The sequence below is a fragment of the Lithobates pipiens genome, unplaced genomic scaffold (assembly GCF_037356315.1).
Source record: "Lithobates pipiens isolate NorthernLeopardFrog02 unplaced genomic scaffold, aLitPip1_a1.2 Scaffold_19, whole genome shotgun sequence".
NCBI classification, from domain to species: Eukaryota; Metazoa; Chordata; class Amphibia; order Anura; family Ranidae; genus Lithobates; species Lithobates pipiens.
In genome coordinates, this window is record NW_027507764.1 from 258,037,667 (window position 1) to 258,050,095 (window position 12,429).

A 12,429-nucleotide genomic window follows, 5' to 3' on the forward strand; every position below is an offset into this window, starting at 1 on the left:
TTGACGATCGGCCTACCAGGTGGGTTATTTTTATTCTTATGGATCTTCGGAATAATATAAATGATTGGTGTCCTACATAATTCTGGGATAAGATATCTGCTTTCTTTCTTATTTAGAATTGCTTTCTTATTCCCTAGATGTATTAATTGCTCCAATTCCTTCTTATATTTTGTAGTAGGATTACTTAAAAGTTTAACATAAGTATTGCCATCTTGAAGTTGTCGATCAAGTTCACTCAAATATGCTTCTTTAGCTAGTACAACGACAGCCCCTCCCTTGTCCGCCGGCCGGATAACAATGTCTTTTCTTTGCGTTAAGGATTTGATGCCCTTTCTAATATGACCAGGATCGCACACTTTCTTGATTTGCAAAGCTTCCAGATCATTAAGCACCAATTTTTTAAAAACCTCGACATGTTGATTGTTGGCCATCTGAGGGTTAAATACTGAGTTGTTACGTAATGTACTAAATTGTGCAGGATTTTGTTCATTCAATGTTCTAGTAGGGGATTTGATGGGGTTGTTCATGATATACTTCTTAATATTTATCTTCCTAATATATTTTTGGATGCCTATATAAGTATCAAACTTATTCAGATTTTTAACAGGGGCATACTTGAGACCCTTATCCAAGACAGCTAACTCTTCTGGGGACAAGGGGGTGTTACTTAAATTCACAACACCTTCCCCAATCACTCTCTTTTGCGCTTGGACTCTCTTTCCCGCTCTGCAGCCTCTCTTCTTTCCGGGCTGTTTCGAGTTCTGTCGTTCTCGATCCTTCTTGTGGGAGAGTGATATGGTTCCTGTAGTGGTCTTCTTGGGGGGGATTCTCTCCTCCAATAAGTCTCTTGAGGTCTTCTCGGAGAATGATCTCTCCTGTCCCGGTCTAAAAAATGATCTTGTGTGTCCCGTGAATAATGATGGTAGGGATGCTCATAATAGTTCTGTTCGGAGTAATTTCTGATAGGTTCATATCTGTTAGATGTAGGTATGGGACTTCTGTCTCTCCTTCCTTGGTTATCATACTGATAACTAGGTCTTCTATTATCTCTTTGTTGCCAGTTGTTGTTGTGCGATTTCTTAAACTTCTTGAAGGGCTTTTTCCAACCTTTTTTGGGGGTTTGTTGTGTGTGATTCCCCCCATATGTATAATTGTCATATGGTACTGGTGTGGTATACTGATTAGTATAGGATGGGTAACGCCTTCTAGGTGTTTCGGGGTAGCCCCTATTGTGATATGCAACAGGAGGCTTCCCTGTGTCATACCTGGCATTATCTTTTTCCCACATCGAACCATGATTCACATGGGAGGATGTGGGATCCTGTATCCTAACCTCCCTTACCGGAGTGGATTGTGCAGACTCAGGAATGGCTGGTTCTAATTTCCCTTGCCATTTAAATACCTTATTAGTCTTGTAATCCGTAATGTCGCGGTGATATTTTTTCATTTTGCGCTGCTGGACCTCTAGATCTTTAGCAATAAGATCTTTATTAAGTTGTGTAGCCATTTTATTAAAATCTGGCGATTCCTTATGCGACTCAAGTTTAATTTTAATTTCCTCAATCTGTTTTTCAATCATGTGGGTCTTTCTCTGCTTTCTTTTTAATAGAAATTTAACACATTCAATACTTTTGTTATTAAAGAATTCAAACCATTCTTCTATAGACTCCTTATCGACAAGACCATCATTAGGTGGTAATTCCCACCTGATGCGTCTCGGAGCAATATTTTCTCTAATGTATTGATCAAAAGTAATAGTGTCCCACCATAAACTAATCTTTTTTTCCATATGGTGTCCCAATTTTCTCATTAAACTATCAAGATCAGAATTGCGTGCTTTATTGTGTGAAAATATTTCATCTAAATTAATGTTTCTATTTTCCAAAAATGTGAACACTTCCATAATGGCAGCAAAGGAAAAATGTGTCAGAACAAAAAAATAAAAGTGGTCAGCCTTCGCGCCACTAAGTGGTAATAAGTGACTAAAGTGGAACAAAATCCAAAATCAGATATAATGAAACACAGATGCTGTGAAAAAGAGCCTGAGTGATATAAAGTGCAAATGCTAACTAAAAAATGCAGCAGGACAAAATAGTGAGCACAAACTATCAAATAATGAATATAAAGGGGTGGGTCCTGCGCAAATCGTGCCACTCAAATAAAATACACAAATTCAAAATAATATAAATATGTGCATACATATTTTTTTGTTCTGACACATTTTTCCTTTGCTGCCATTATGGAAGTGTTCACATTTTTGGAAAATAGAAACATTAATTTAGATGAAATATTTTCACACAATAAAGCACGCAATTCTGATCTTGATAGTTTAATGAGAAAATTGGGACACCATATGGAAAAAAAGATTAGTTTATGGTGGGACACTATTACTTTTGATCAATACATTAGAGAAAATATTGCTCCGAGACGCATCAGGTGGGAATTACCACCTAATGATGGTCTTGTCCATAAGGAGTCTATAGAAGAATGGTTTGAATTCTTTAATAACAAAAGTATTGAATGTGTTAAATTTCTATTAAAAAGAAAGCAGAGAAAGACCCACATGATTGAAAAACAGATTGAGGAAATTAAAATTAAACTTGAGTCGCATAAGGAATCGCCAGATTTTAATAAAATGGCTACACAACTTAATAAAGATCTTATTGCTAAAGATCTAGAGGTCCAGCAGCGCAAAATGAAAAAATATCACCGCGACATTACGGATTACAAGACTAATAAGGTATTTAAATGGCAAGGGAAATTAGAACCAGCCATTCCTGAGACTGCACAATCCACTCCGGTAAGGGAGGTTAGGATACAGGATCCCACATCCTCCCATGTGAATCATGGTTCGATGTGGGAAAAAGATAATGCCAGGTATGACACAGGGAAGCCTCCTGTTGCATATCACAATAGGGGCTACCCCGAAACACCTAGAAGGCGTTACCCATCCTATACTAATCAGTATACCACACCAGTACCATATGACAATTATACATATGGGGGGAATCACACACAACAAACCCCCAAAAAAGGTTGGAAAAAGCCCTTCAAGAAGTTTAAGAAATCGCACAACAACAACTGGCAACAAAGAGATAATAGAAGACCTAGTTATCAGTATGATAACCAAGGAAGGAGAGACAGAAGTCCCATACCTACATCTAACAGATATGAACCTATCAGAAATTACTCCGAACAGAACTATTATGAGCATCCCTACCATCATTATTCACGGGACACACAAGATCATTTTTTAGACCGGGACAGGAGAGATCATTCTCCGAGAAGACCTCAAGAGACTTATTGGAGGAGAGAATCCCCCCCAAGAAGACCACTACAGGAACCATATCACTCTCCCACAAGAAGGATCGAGAACGACAGAACTCGAAACAGCCCGGAAAGAAGAGAGGCTGCAGAGCGGGAAAGAGAGTCCAAGCGCAAAAGAGAGTGATTGGGGAAGGTGTTGTGAATTTAAGTAACACCCCCTTGTCCCCAGAAGAGTTAGCTGTCTTGGATAAGGGTCTCAAGTATGCCCCTGTTAAAAATCTGAATAAGTTTGATACTTATATAGGCATCCAAAAATATATTAGGAAGATAAATATTAAGAAGTATATCATGAACAACCCCATCAAATCCCCTACTAGAACATTGAATGAACAAAATCCTGCACAATTTAGTACATTACGTAACAACTCAGTATTTAACCCTCAGATGGCCAACAATCAACATGTCGAGGTTTTTAAAAAATTGGTGCTTAATGATCTGGAAGCTTTGCAAATCAAGAAAGTGTGCGATCCTGGTCATATTAGAAAGGGCATCAAATCCTTAACGCAAAGAAAAGACATTGTTATCCGGCCGGCGGACAAGGGAGGGGCTGTCGTTGTACTAGCTAAAGAAGCATATTTGAGTGAACTTGATCGACAACTTCAAGATGGCAATACTTATGTTAAACTTTTAAGTAATCCTACTACAAAATATAAGAAGGAATTGGAGCAATTAATACATCTAGGGAATAAGAAAGCAATTCTAAATAAGAAAGAAAGCAGATATCTTATCCCAGAATTATGTAGGACACCAATCATTTATATTATTCCGAAGATCCATAAGAATAAAAATAACCCACCTGGTAGGCCGATCGTCAACAGCATTGAATCACTTACATCGAGACTGGGAGAATACCTAGATTTCTTCATCCAACCGGCAGTACAAAAAACCAGTGCTTATTTAAAAGATACGAAGCATACTCTACAGCTATTGGAAACAGTGACAGTGGTGGAAGGAAGAACACTTCTTGCCACTGCGGATGTATCATCTTTATACACGATTGTGGCACACCATGAAGCATGTTCTGCTATTAAATGGCTTCTAAGATCCTTTACCACACTGAGGTGTCAACATAGGAAATTCCTGATTAAATGTCTTGAGTTTTGCTTGAAACACAACTTTTTTTGGCATAACCAAACCTATTACAGACAAGCAGTTGGGATAGCCATGGGCGCTAAATTTGCGCCCAGTGTGGCCAATGCCTTTATGGCCCACTGGGAAGAGAAGGCTGTATATCAAGACATCCCAGCAGAGTTGACGCTCTATAAAAGATTTATTGACGATATTGTTATTGTCTGGAACGGTAGCCGTGAAGCATTGGAAAAATTCCTTACCAAATTGAATAATAATGATAAAAATATCCATTTGGAATGGATAATAGATGAAAAAAGTATTAATTTTTTAGATTTAAACATCTCCCTGGATAAGAACACAGTAATTACAAAAACGCATTTTAAAAGTGTCGATGCGAATAGCTATATCTCCATTAACAGCTGTCATTTTAAGCCATGGTTGTACAACATACCTAAAGGACAGTTGGTCCGAATAAGAAGGAATTGTACTAAAACCGATGACTTTTTAGAACAGGCTAACTTAATTGCCACCAGATTCAAAGAAAAGGGCTATGAAGATTTACAACTAAAAAGGGAAATTGAACATGTTAAATGCATGGATAGATGTACTATGCTCCAAGATAACGTTAACAAGAGACTCAAATACAATTATGAGGTTCCTTCTATTATTCTTGATTATAACGTACAGTACAAAGAGGTTTCCAGAGTATTAAGTCGGCATTGGCATGTCCTTAAAAATGATAGGGACTTGGGCAAAATCCTACCAGAAAGACCGAATGTTATTTATAAAAGGGCTCCCACCCTGAGAGATATTATTGCCAAATCTGTTGTCGAACCACCCCCCAAAAGGGATTTTTCTTTTTTTACAGGGAAAGGTTTTTATCCATGTAAAAACTGCTTTGCATGTAGACATGCCAAAAAATTTCAAAATAAAAAAATTAATTTTGTTAGTACTATCACTGGACAAACACACGATATACGTGACTTTATAGGATGCCATACGGAGGGTGTAGTATATTGCCTCCAATGTAGTTGCAAGTTGCAATACATTGGGAGAACAAAAAGAGCGTTGAAAGTTAGGCTAAAAGAGCATATACAGAACATCCTTAAGGGGTTTCCCAATCATAGTGTGTCTAAACATTTTGATCAGGTACATAATCGAGACCCCTCCCACTTGCAGTTTTGGGGCATCGAAAGATATAACCCCACCTGGAGGGGTAGCCACAAAATCCGAACTATTAGTCAAAAGGAATCTAGATGGATTTTTACTATGAGGTCTTTTTATCCTGATGGTCTTAATGTAGATTTTGATCTGAATTGTTTTTTAAGTAATTTTTAATATTAATGGTATTAATTATTAATCTTTTTATCTTTTTAATTTTTATGTTTTTTTTTTTTTTTTTTTTTCTGTGATTATTTATTGATGAAATTGTGGATAGATTATTATATAATAATTTTTGTAAAGTCCTACTCTATTTCCGGTATGTGACTCTATTTATCTCACGTATTCATATTTATTAAATTATTAATTATTAATAATTTAATTTTAATTTTTAAACAAAAAAAAAAAAAAAAATTCTTGTATTAGTATGATTATTATTATACATTGATATACTGATTTTTTATATAGTAGTCCCAGTTTTTGCAGCGGGTTTGCCATTTTGCAATCTATATTTATATTTTTATCCTATCTCCCTATTATCCCTCTTTAGCAAGCTTGATCATTCAGTCAAAATGATGTCATGCTTTTCTTAATCTCAGATTTAGCGTTTTGCTTTTTAGATGCATTTGGGATATAATATGTATGTTAATTTTATCATTAAAGTAATTTATATTTTTTTGAATATTTTATTAGCGCTGTTTTTGTCTATATTGGCGATTCTGTGTTTTTCTTCTACTCCAAGATGGTGGTTTTCTACACTTCCGTCTAGCAATGTTGGAGTAGCAAGATGGCGGAGACAGCACTTCCTGTTTTTGCTTGTTTACCTCTATCCTTGCCCTTTTCCAAAATGGCCGAACTGGCATTTCCGGTTCCTGTTCTCATTATACTTATGGAGGCCAGCAAGGTCCTATCAGCATCCCCATGAAGAAGTCACATGACGTAACGCGTAGGGATTGGCCAGAGGACGAACCGGAAGTAGAGTAAGGCGGGAGGAAGTTGTCATTATACCCTCTTCCTGATTGTGCTTGTTTTTGCAATTAAAATGTGAGAGTCTTTACTGCTTTTTAATAAATCTACCTGCCGTTTTTTAAACTACTACACTATGGAAGTCTCCTGTTTCTCTCTCTCCCCCTCCTCTCTTTTATTTTGAGCCATACACTGTGAAATAGAAGTGAAGATCCATTTCACCTGTTCTGGAAGCTGGGACTGGCCCTCTAGTGGCGGAATTGTATCATTGCATCCCTCCTTTGGATTTCCTGATGGCTATTATTTATTATTTATGAATGAAATAAGAGAATCCTGGAGTTTGTTTGATTTGCTTATTCACTTCGTTTAAAGGTGAGAGTTCTGGGAGCCTTGAGTAGCGGACATTTTATTATTGTTCTATCATTAAACCTTTTTTCCATTTTTTAATATATTTTTTATATATTTTTATGCGTGCTGTTTTTTGGACTATATTTTTTTTCACGGCATTGTATGTATGCACATATTTATATTATTTTGAATTTGTGTATTTTATTTGAGTGGCACGATTTGCGCAGGACCCACCCCTTTATATTCATTATTTGATAGTTTGTGCTCACTATTTTGTCCTGCTGCATTTTTTAGTTAGCATTTGCACTTTATATCACTCAGGCTCTTTTTCACAGCATCTGTGTTTCATTATATCTGATTTTGGATTTTGTTCCACTTTAGTCACTTATTACCACTTAGTGGCGCGAAGGCTGACCACTTTTATTTTTTTGTTCTGACACATTTTTCCTTTGCTGCCATTATGGAAGTGTTCACATTTTTGGAAAATAGAAACATTAATTTAGATGAAATATTTTCACACAATAAAGCACGCAATTCTGATCTTGATAGTTTAATGAGAAAATTGGGACACCATACGGAAAAAAAGATTAGTTTATGGTGGGACACTATTACTTTTGATCAATACATTAGAGAAAATATTGCTCCGAGACGCATCAGGTGGGAATTACCACCTAATGATGGTCTTGTCGATAAGGAGTCTATAGAAGAATGGTTTGAATTCTTTAATAACAAAAGTATTGAATGTGTTAAATTTCTATTAAAAAGAAAGCAGAGAAAGACCCACATGATTGAAAAACAGATTGAGGAAATTAAAATTAAACTTGAGTCGCATAAGGAATCGCCAGATTTTAATAAAATGGCTACACAACTTAATAAAGATCTTATTGCTAAAGATCTAGAGGTCCAGCAGCGCAAAATGAAAAAATATCACCGCGACATTACGGATTACAAGACTAATAAGGTATTTAAATGGCAAGGGAAATTAGAACCAGCCATTCCTGAGTCTGCACAATCCACTCCGGTAAGGGAGGTTAGGATACAGGATCCCACATCCTCCCATGTGAATCATGGTTCGATGTGGGAAAAAGATAATGCCAGGTATGACACAGGGAAGCCTCCTGTTGCATATCACAATAGGGGCTACCCCGAAACACCTAGAAGGCGTTACCCATCCTATACTAATCAGTATACCACACCAGTACCATATGACAATTATACATATGGGGGGAATCACACACAACAAACCCCCAAAAAAGGTTGGAAAAAGCCCTTCAAGAAGTTTAAGAAATCGCACAACAACAACTGGCAACAAAGAGATAATAGAAGACCTAGTTATCAGTATGATAACCAAGGAAGGAGAGACAGAAGTCCCATACCTACATCTAACAGATATGAACCTATCAGAAATTACTCCGAACAGAACTATTATGAGCATCCCTACCATCATTATTCACGGGACACACAAGATCATTTTTTAGACCGGGACAGGAGAGATCATTCTCCGAGAAGACCTCAAGAGACTTATTGGAGGAGAGAATCCCCCCCAAGAAGACCACTACAGGAACCATATCACTCTCCCACAAGAAGGATCGAGAACGACAGAACTCGAAACAGCCCGGAAAGAAGAGAGGCTGCAGAGCGGGAAAGAGAGTCCAAGCGCAAAAGAGAGTGATTGGGGAAGGTGTTGTGAATTTAAGTAACACCCCCTTGTCCCCAGAAGAGTTAGCTGTCTTGGATAAGGGTCTCAAGTATGCCCCTGTTAAAAATCTGAATAAGTTTGATACTTATATAGGCATCCAAAAATATATTAGGAAGATAAATATTAAGAAGTATATCATGAACAACCCCATCAAATCCCCTACTAGAACATTGAATGAACAAAATCCTGCACAATTTAGTACATTACGTAACAACTCAGTATTTAACCCTCAGATGGCCAACAATCAACATGTCGAGGTTTTTAAAAAATTGGTGCTTAATGATCTGGAAGCTTTGCAAATCAAGAAAGTGTGCGATCCTGGTCATATTAGAAAGGGCATCAAATCCTTAACGCAAAGAAAAGACATTGTTATCCGGCCGGCGGACAAGGGAGGGGCTGTCGTTGTACTAGCTAAAGAAGCATATTTGAGTGAACTTGATCGACAACTTCAAGATGGCAATACTTATGTTAAACTTTTAAGTAATCCTACTACAAAATATAAGAAGGAATTGGAGCAATTAATACATCTAGGGAATAAGAAAGCAATTCTAAATAAGAAAGAAAGCAGATATCTTATCCCAGAATTATGTAGGACACCAATCATTTATATTATTCCGAAGATCCATAAGAATAAAAATAACCCACCTGGTAGGCCGATCGTCAACAGCATTGAATCACTTACATCGAGACTGGGAGAATACCTAGATTTCTTCATCCAACCGGCAGTACAAAAAAACAGTGCTTATTTAAAAGATACGAAGCATACTCTACAGCTATTGGAAACAGTGACAGTGGTGGAAGGAAGAACACTTCTTGCCACTGCGGATGTATCATCTTTATACACGATTGTGGCACACCATGAAGCATGTTCTGCTATTAAATGGCTTCTAAGATCCTTTACCACACTGAGGTGTCAACATAGGAAATTCCTGATTAAATGTCTTGAGTTTTGCTTGAAACACAACTTTTTTTGGCATAACCAAACCTATTACAGACAAGCAGTTGGGATAGCCATGGGCGCTAAATTTGCGCCCAGTGTGGCCAATGCCTTTATGGCCCACTGGGAAGAGAAGGCTGTATATCAAGACATCCCAGCAGAGTTGACGCTCTATAAAAGATTTATTGACGATATTGTTATTGTCTGGAACGGTAGCCGTGAAGCATTGGAAAAATTCCTTACCAAATTGAATAATAATGATAAAAATATCCATTTGGAATGGATAATAGATGAAAAAAGTATTAATTTTTTAGATTTAAACATCTCCCTGGATAAGAACACAGTAATTACAAAAACGCATTTTAAAAGTGTCGATGCGAATAGCTATATCTCCATTAACAGCTGTCATTTTAAGCCATGGTTGTACAACATACCTAAAGGACAGTTGGTCCGAATAAGAAGGAATTGTACTAAAACCGATGACTTTTTAGAACAGGCTAACTTAATTGCCACCAGATTCAAAGAAAAGGGCTATGAAGATTTACAACTAAAAAGGGAAATTGAACATGTTAAATGCATGGATAGATGTACTATGCTCCAAGATAACGTTAACAAGAGACTCAAATACAATTATGAGGTTCCTTCTATTATTCTTGATTATAACGTACAGTACAAAGAGGTTTCCAGAGTATTAAGTCGGCATTGGCATGTCCTTAAAAATGATAGGGACTTGGGCAAAATCCTACCAGAAAGACCGAATGTTATTTATAAAAGGGCTCCCACCCTGAGAGATATTATTGCCAAATCTGTTGTCGAACCACCCCCCAAAAGGGATTTTTCTTTTTTTACAGGGAAAGGTTTTTATCCATGTAAAAACTGCTTTGCATGTAGACATGCCAAAAAATTTCAAAATAAAAAAATTAATTTTGTTAGTACTATCACTGGACAAACACACGATATACGTGACTTTATAGGATGCCATACGGAGGGTGTAGTATATTGCCTCCAATGTAGTTGCAAGTTGCAATACATTGGGAGAACAAAAAGAGCGTTGAAAGTTAGGCTAAAAGAGCATATACAGAACATCCTTAAGGGGTTTCCCAATCATAGTGTGTCTAAACATTTTGATCAGGTACATAATCGAGACCCCTCCCACTTGCAGTTTTGGGGCATCGAAAGATATAACCCCACCTGGAGGGGTAGCCACAAAATCCGAACTATTAGTCAAAAGGAATCTAGATGGATTTTTACTATGAGGTCTTTTTATCCTGATGGTCTTAATGTAGATTTTGATCTGAATTGTTTTTTAAGTAATTTTTAATATTAATGGTATTAATTATTAATCTTTTTATCTTTTTAATTTTTATGTTTTTTTTTTTTTTTTTTTCTGTGATTATTTATTGATGAAATTGTGGATAGATTATTATATAATAATTTTTGTAAAGTCCTACTCTATTTCCGGTATGTGACTCTATTTATCTCACGTATTCATATTTATTAAATTATTAATTATTAATAATTTAATTTTAATTTTTAAACAAAAATAAATAAAAAATTTCTTGTATTAGTATGATTATTATTATACATTGATATACTGATTTTTTATATAGTAGTCCCAGTTTTTGCAGCGGGTTTGCCATTTTGCAATCTATATTTATATTTTTATCCTATCTCCCTATTATCCCTCTTTAGCAAGCTTGATCATTCAGTCAAAATGATGTCATGCTTTTCTTAATCTCAGATTTAGCGTTTTGCTTTTTAGATGCATTTGGGATATAATATGTATGTTAATTTTATCATTAAAGTAATTTATATTTTTTTGAATATTTTATTAGCGCTGTTTTTGTCTATATTGGCGATTCTGTGTTTTTCTTCTACTCCAAGATGGTGGTTTTCTACACTTCCGTCTAGCAATGTTGGAGTAGCAAGATGGCGGAGACAGCACTTCCTGTTTTTGCTTGTTTACCTCTATCCTTGCCCTTTTCCAAAATGGCCGAACTGGCATTTCCGGTTCCTGTTCTCATTATACTTATGGAGGCCAGCAAGGTCCTATCAGCATCCCCATGAAGAAGTCACATGACGTAACGCGTAGGGATTGGCCAGAGGACGAACCGGAAGTAGAGTAAGGCGGGAGGAAGTTGTCATTATACCCTCTTCCTGATTGTGCTTGTTTTTGCAATTAAAATGTGAGAGTCTTTACTGCTTTTTAATAAATCTACCTGCCGTTTTTTAAACTACTACACTATGGAAGTCTCCTGTTTCTCTCTCTCCCCCTCCTCTCTCTTATTTTGAGCCATACACTGTGAAATAGAAGTGAAGATCCATTTCACCTGTTCTGGAAGCTGGGACTGGCCCTCTAGTGGCGGAATTGTATCATTGCATCCCTCCTTTGGATTTCCTGATGGCTATTATTTATTATTTATGAATGAAATAAGAGAATCCTGGAGTTTGTTTGATTTGCTTATTCACTTCGTTTAAAGGTGAGAGTTCTGGGAGCCTTGAGTAGCGGACATTTTATTATTGTTCTATCATTAAACCTTTTTTCCATTTTTTTATATATTTTTTATATATTTTTATGCGTGCTGTTTTTTGGACTATATTTTTTTTCACGGCATTGTATGTATGCACATATTTATATTATTTTGAATTTGTGTATTTTATTTGAGTGGCACGATTTGCGCAGGACCCACCCCTTTATATTCATATCTTTGGCATATGTTATTATTTTGGCTAACTGTGGAAGTTGAGAGGCTTTATGACTATTAGTGGAAAGCATGTTAAACCCTTTGAGAAAGTCTTCGAGGCACTTTGGTTTACAAATGAGGTAGATATGACAACTAATGAAGCCTATACTAAAGTTACATATGTATATGTCTAATATATATATATATATATATATATATGTGAGAAAAAGTGCTTC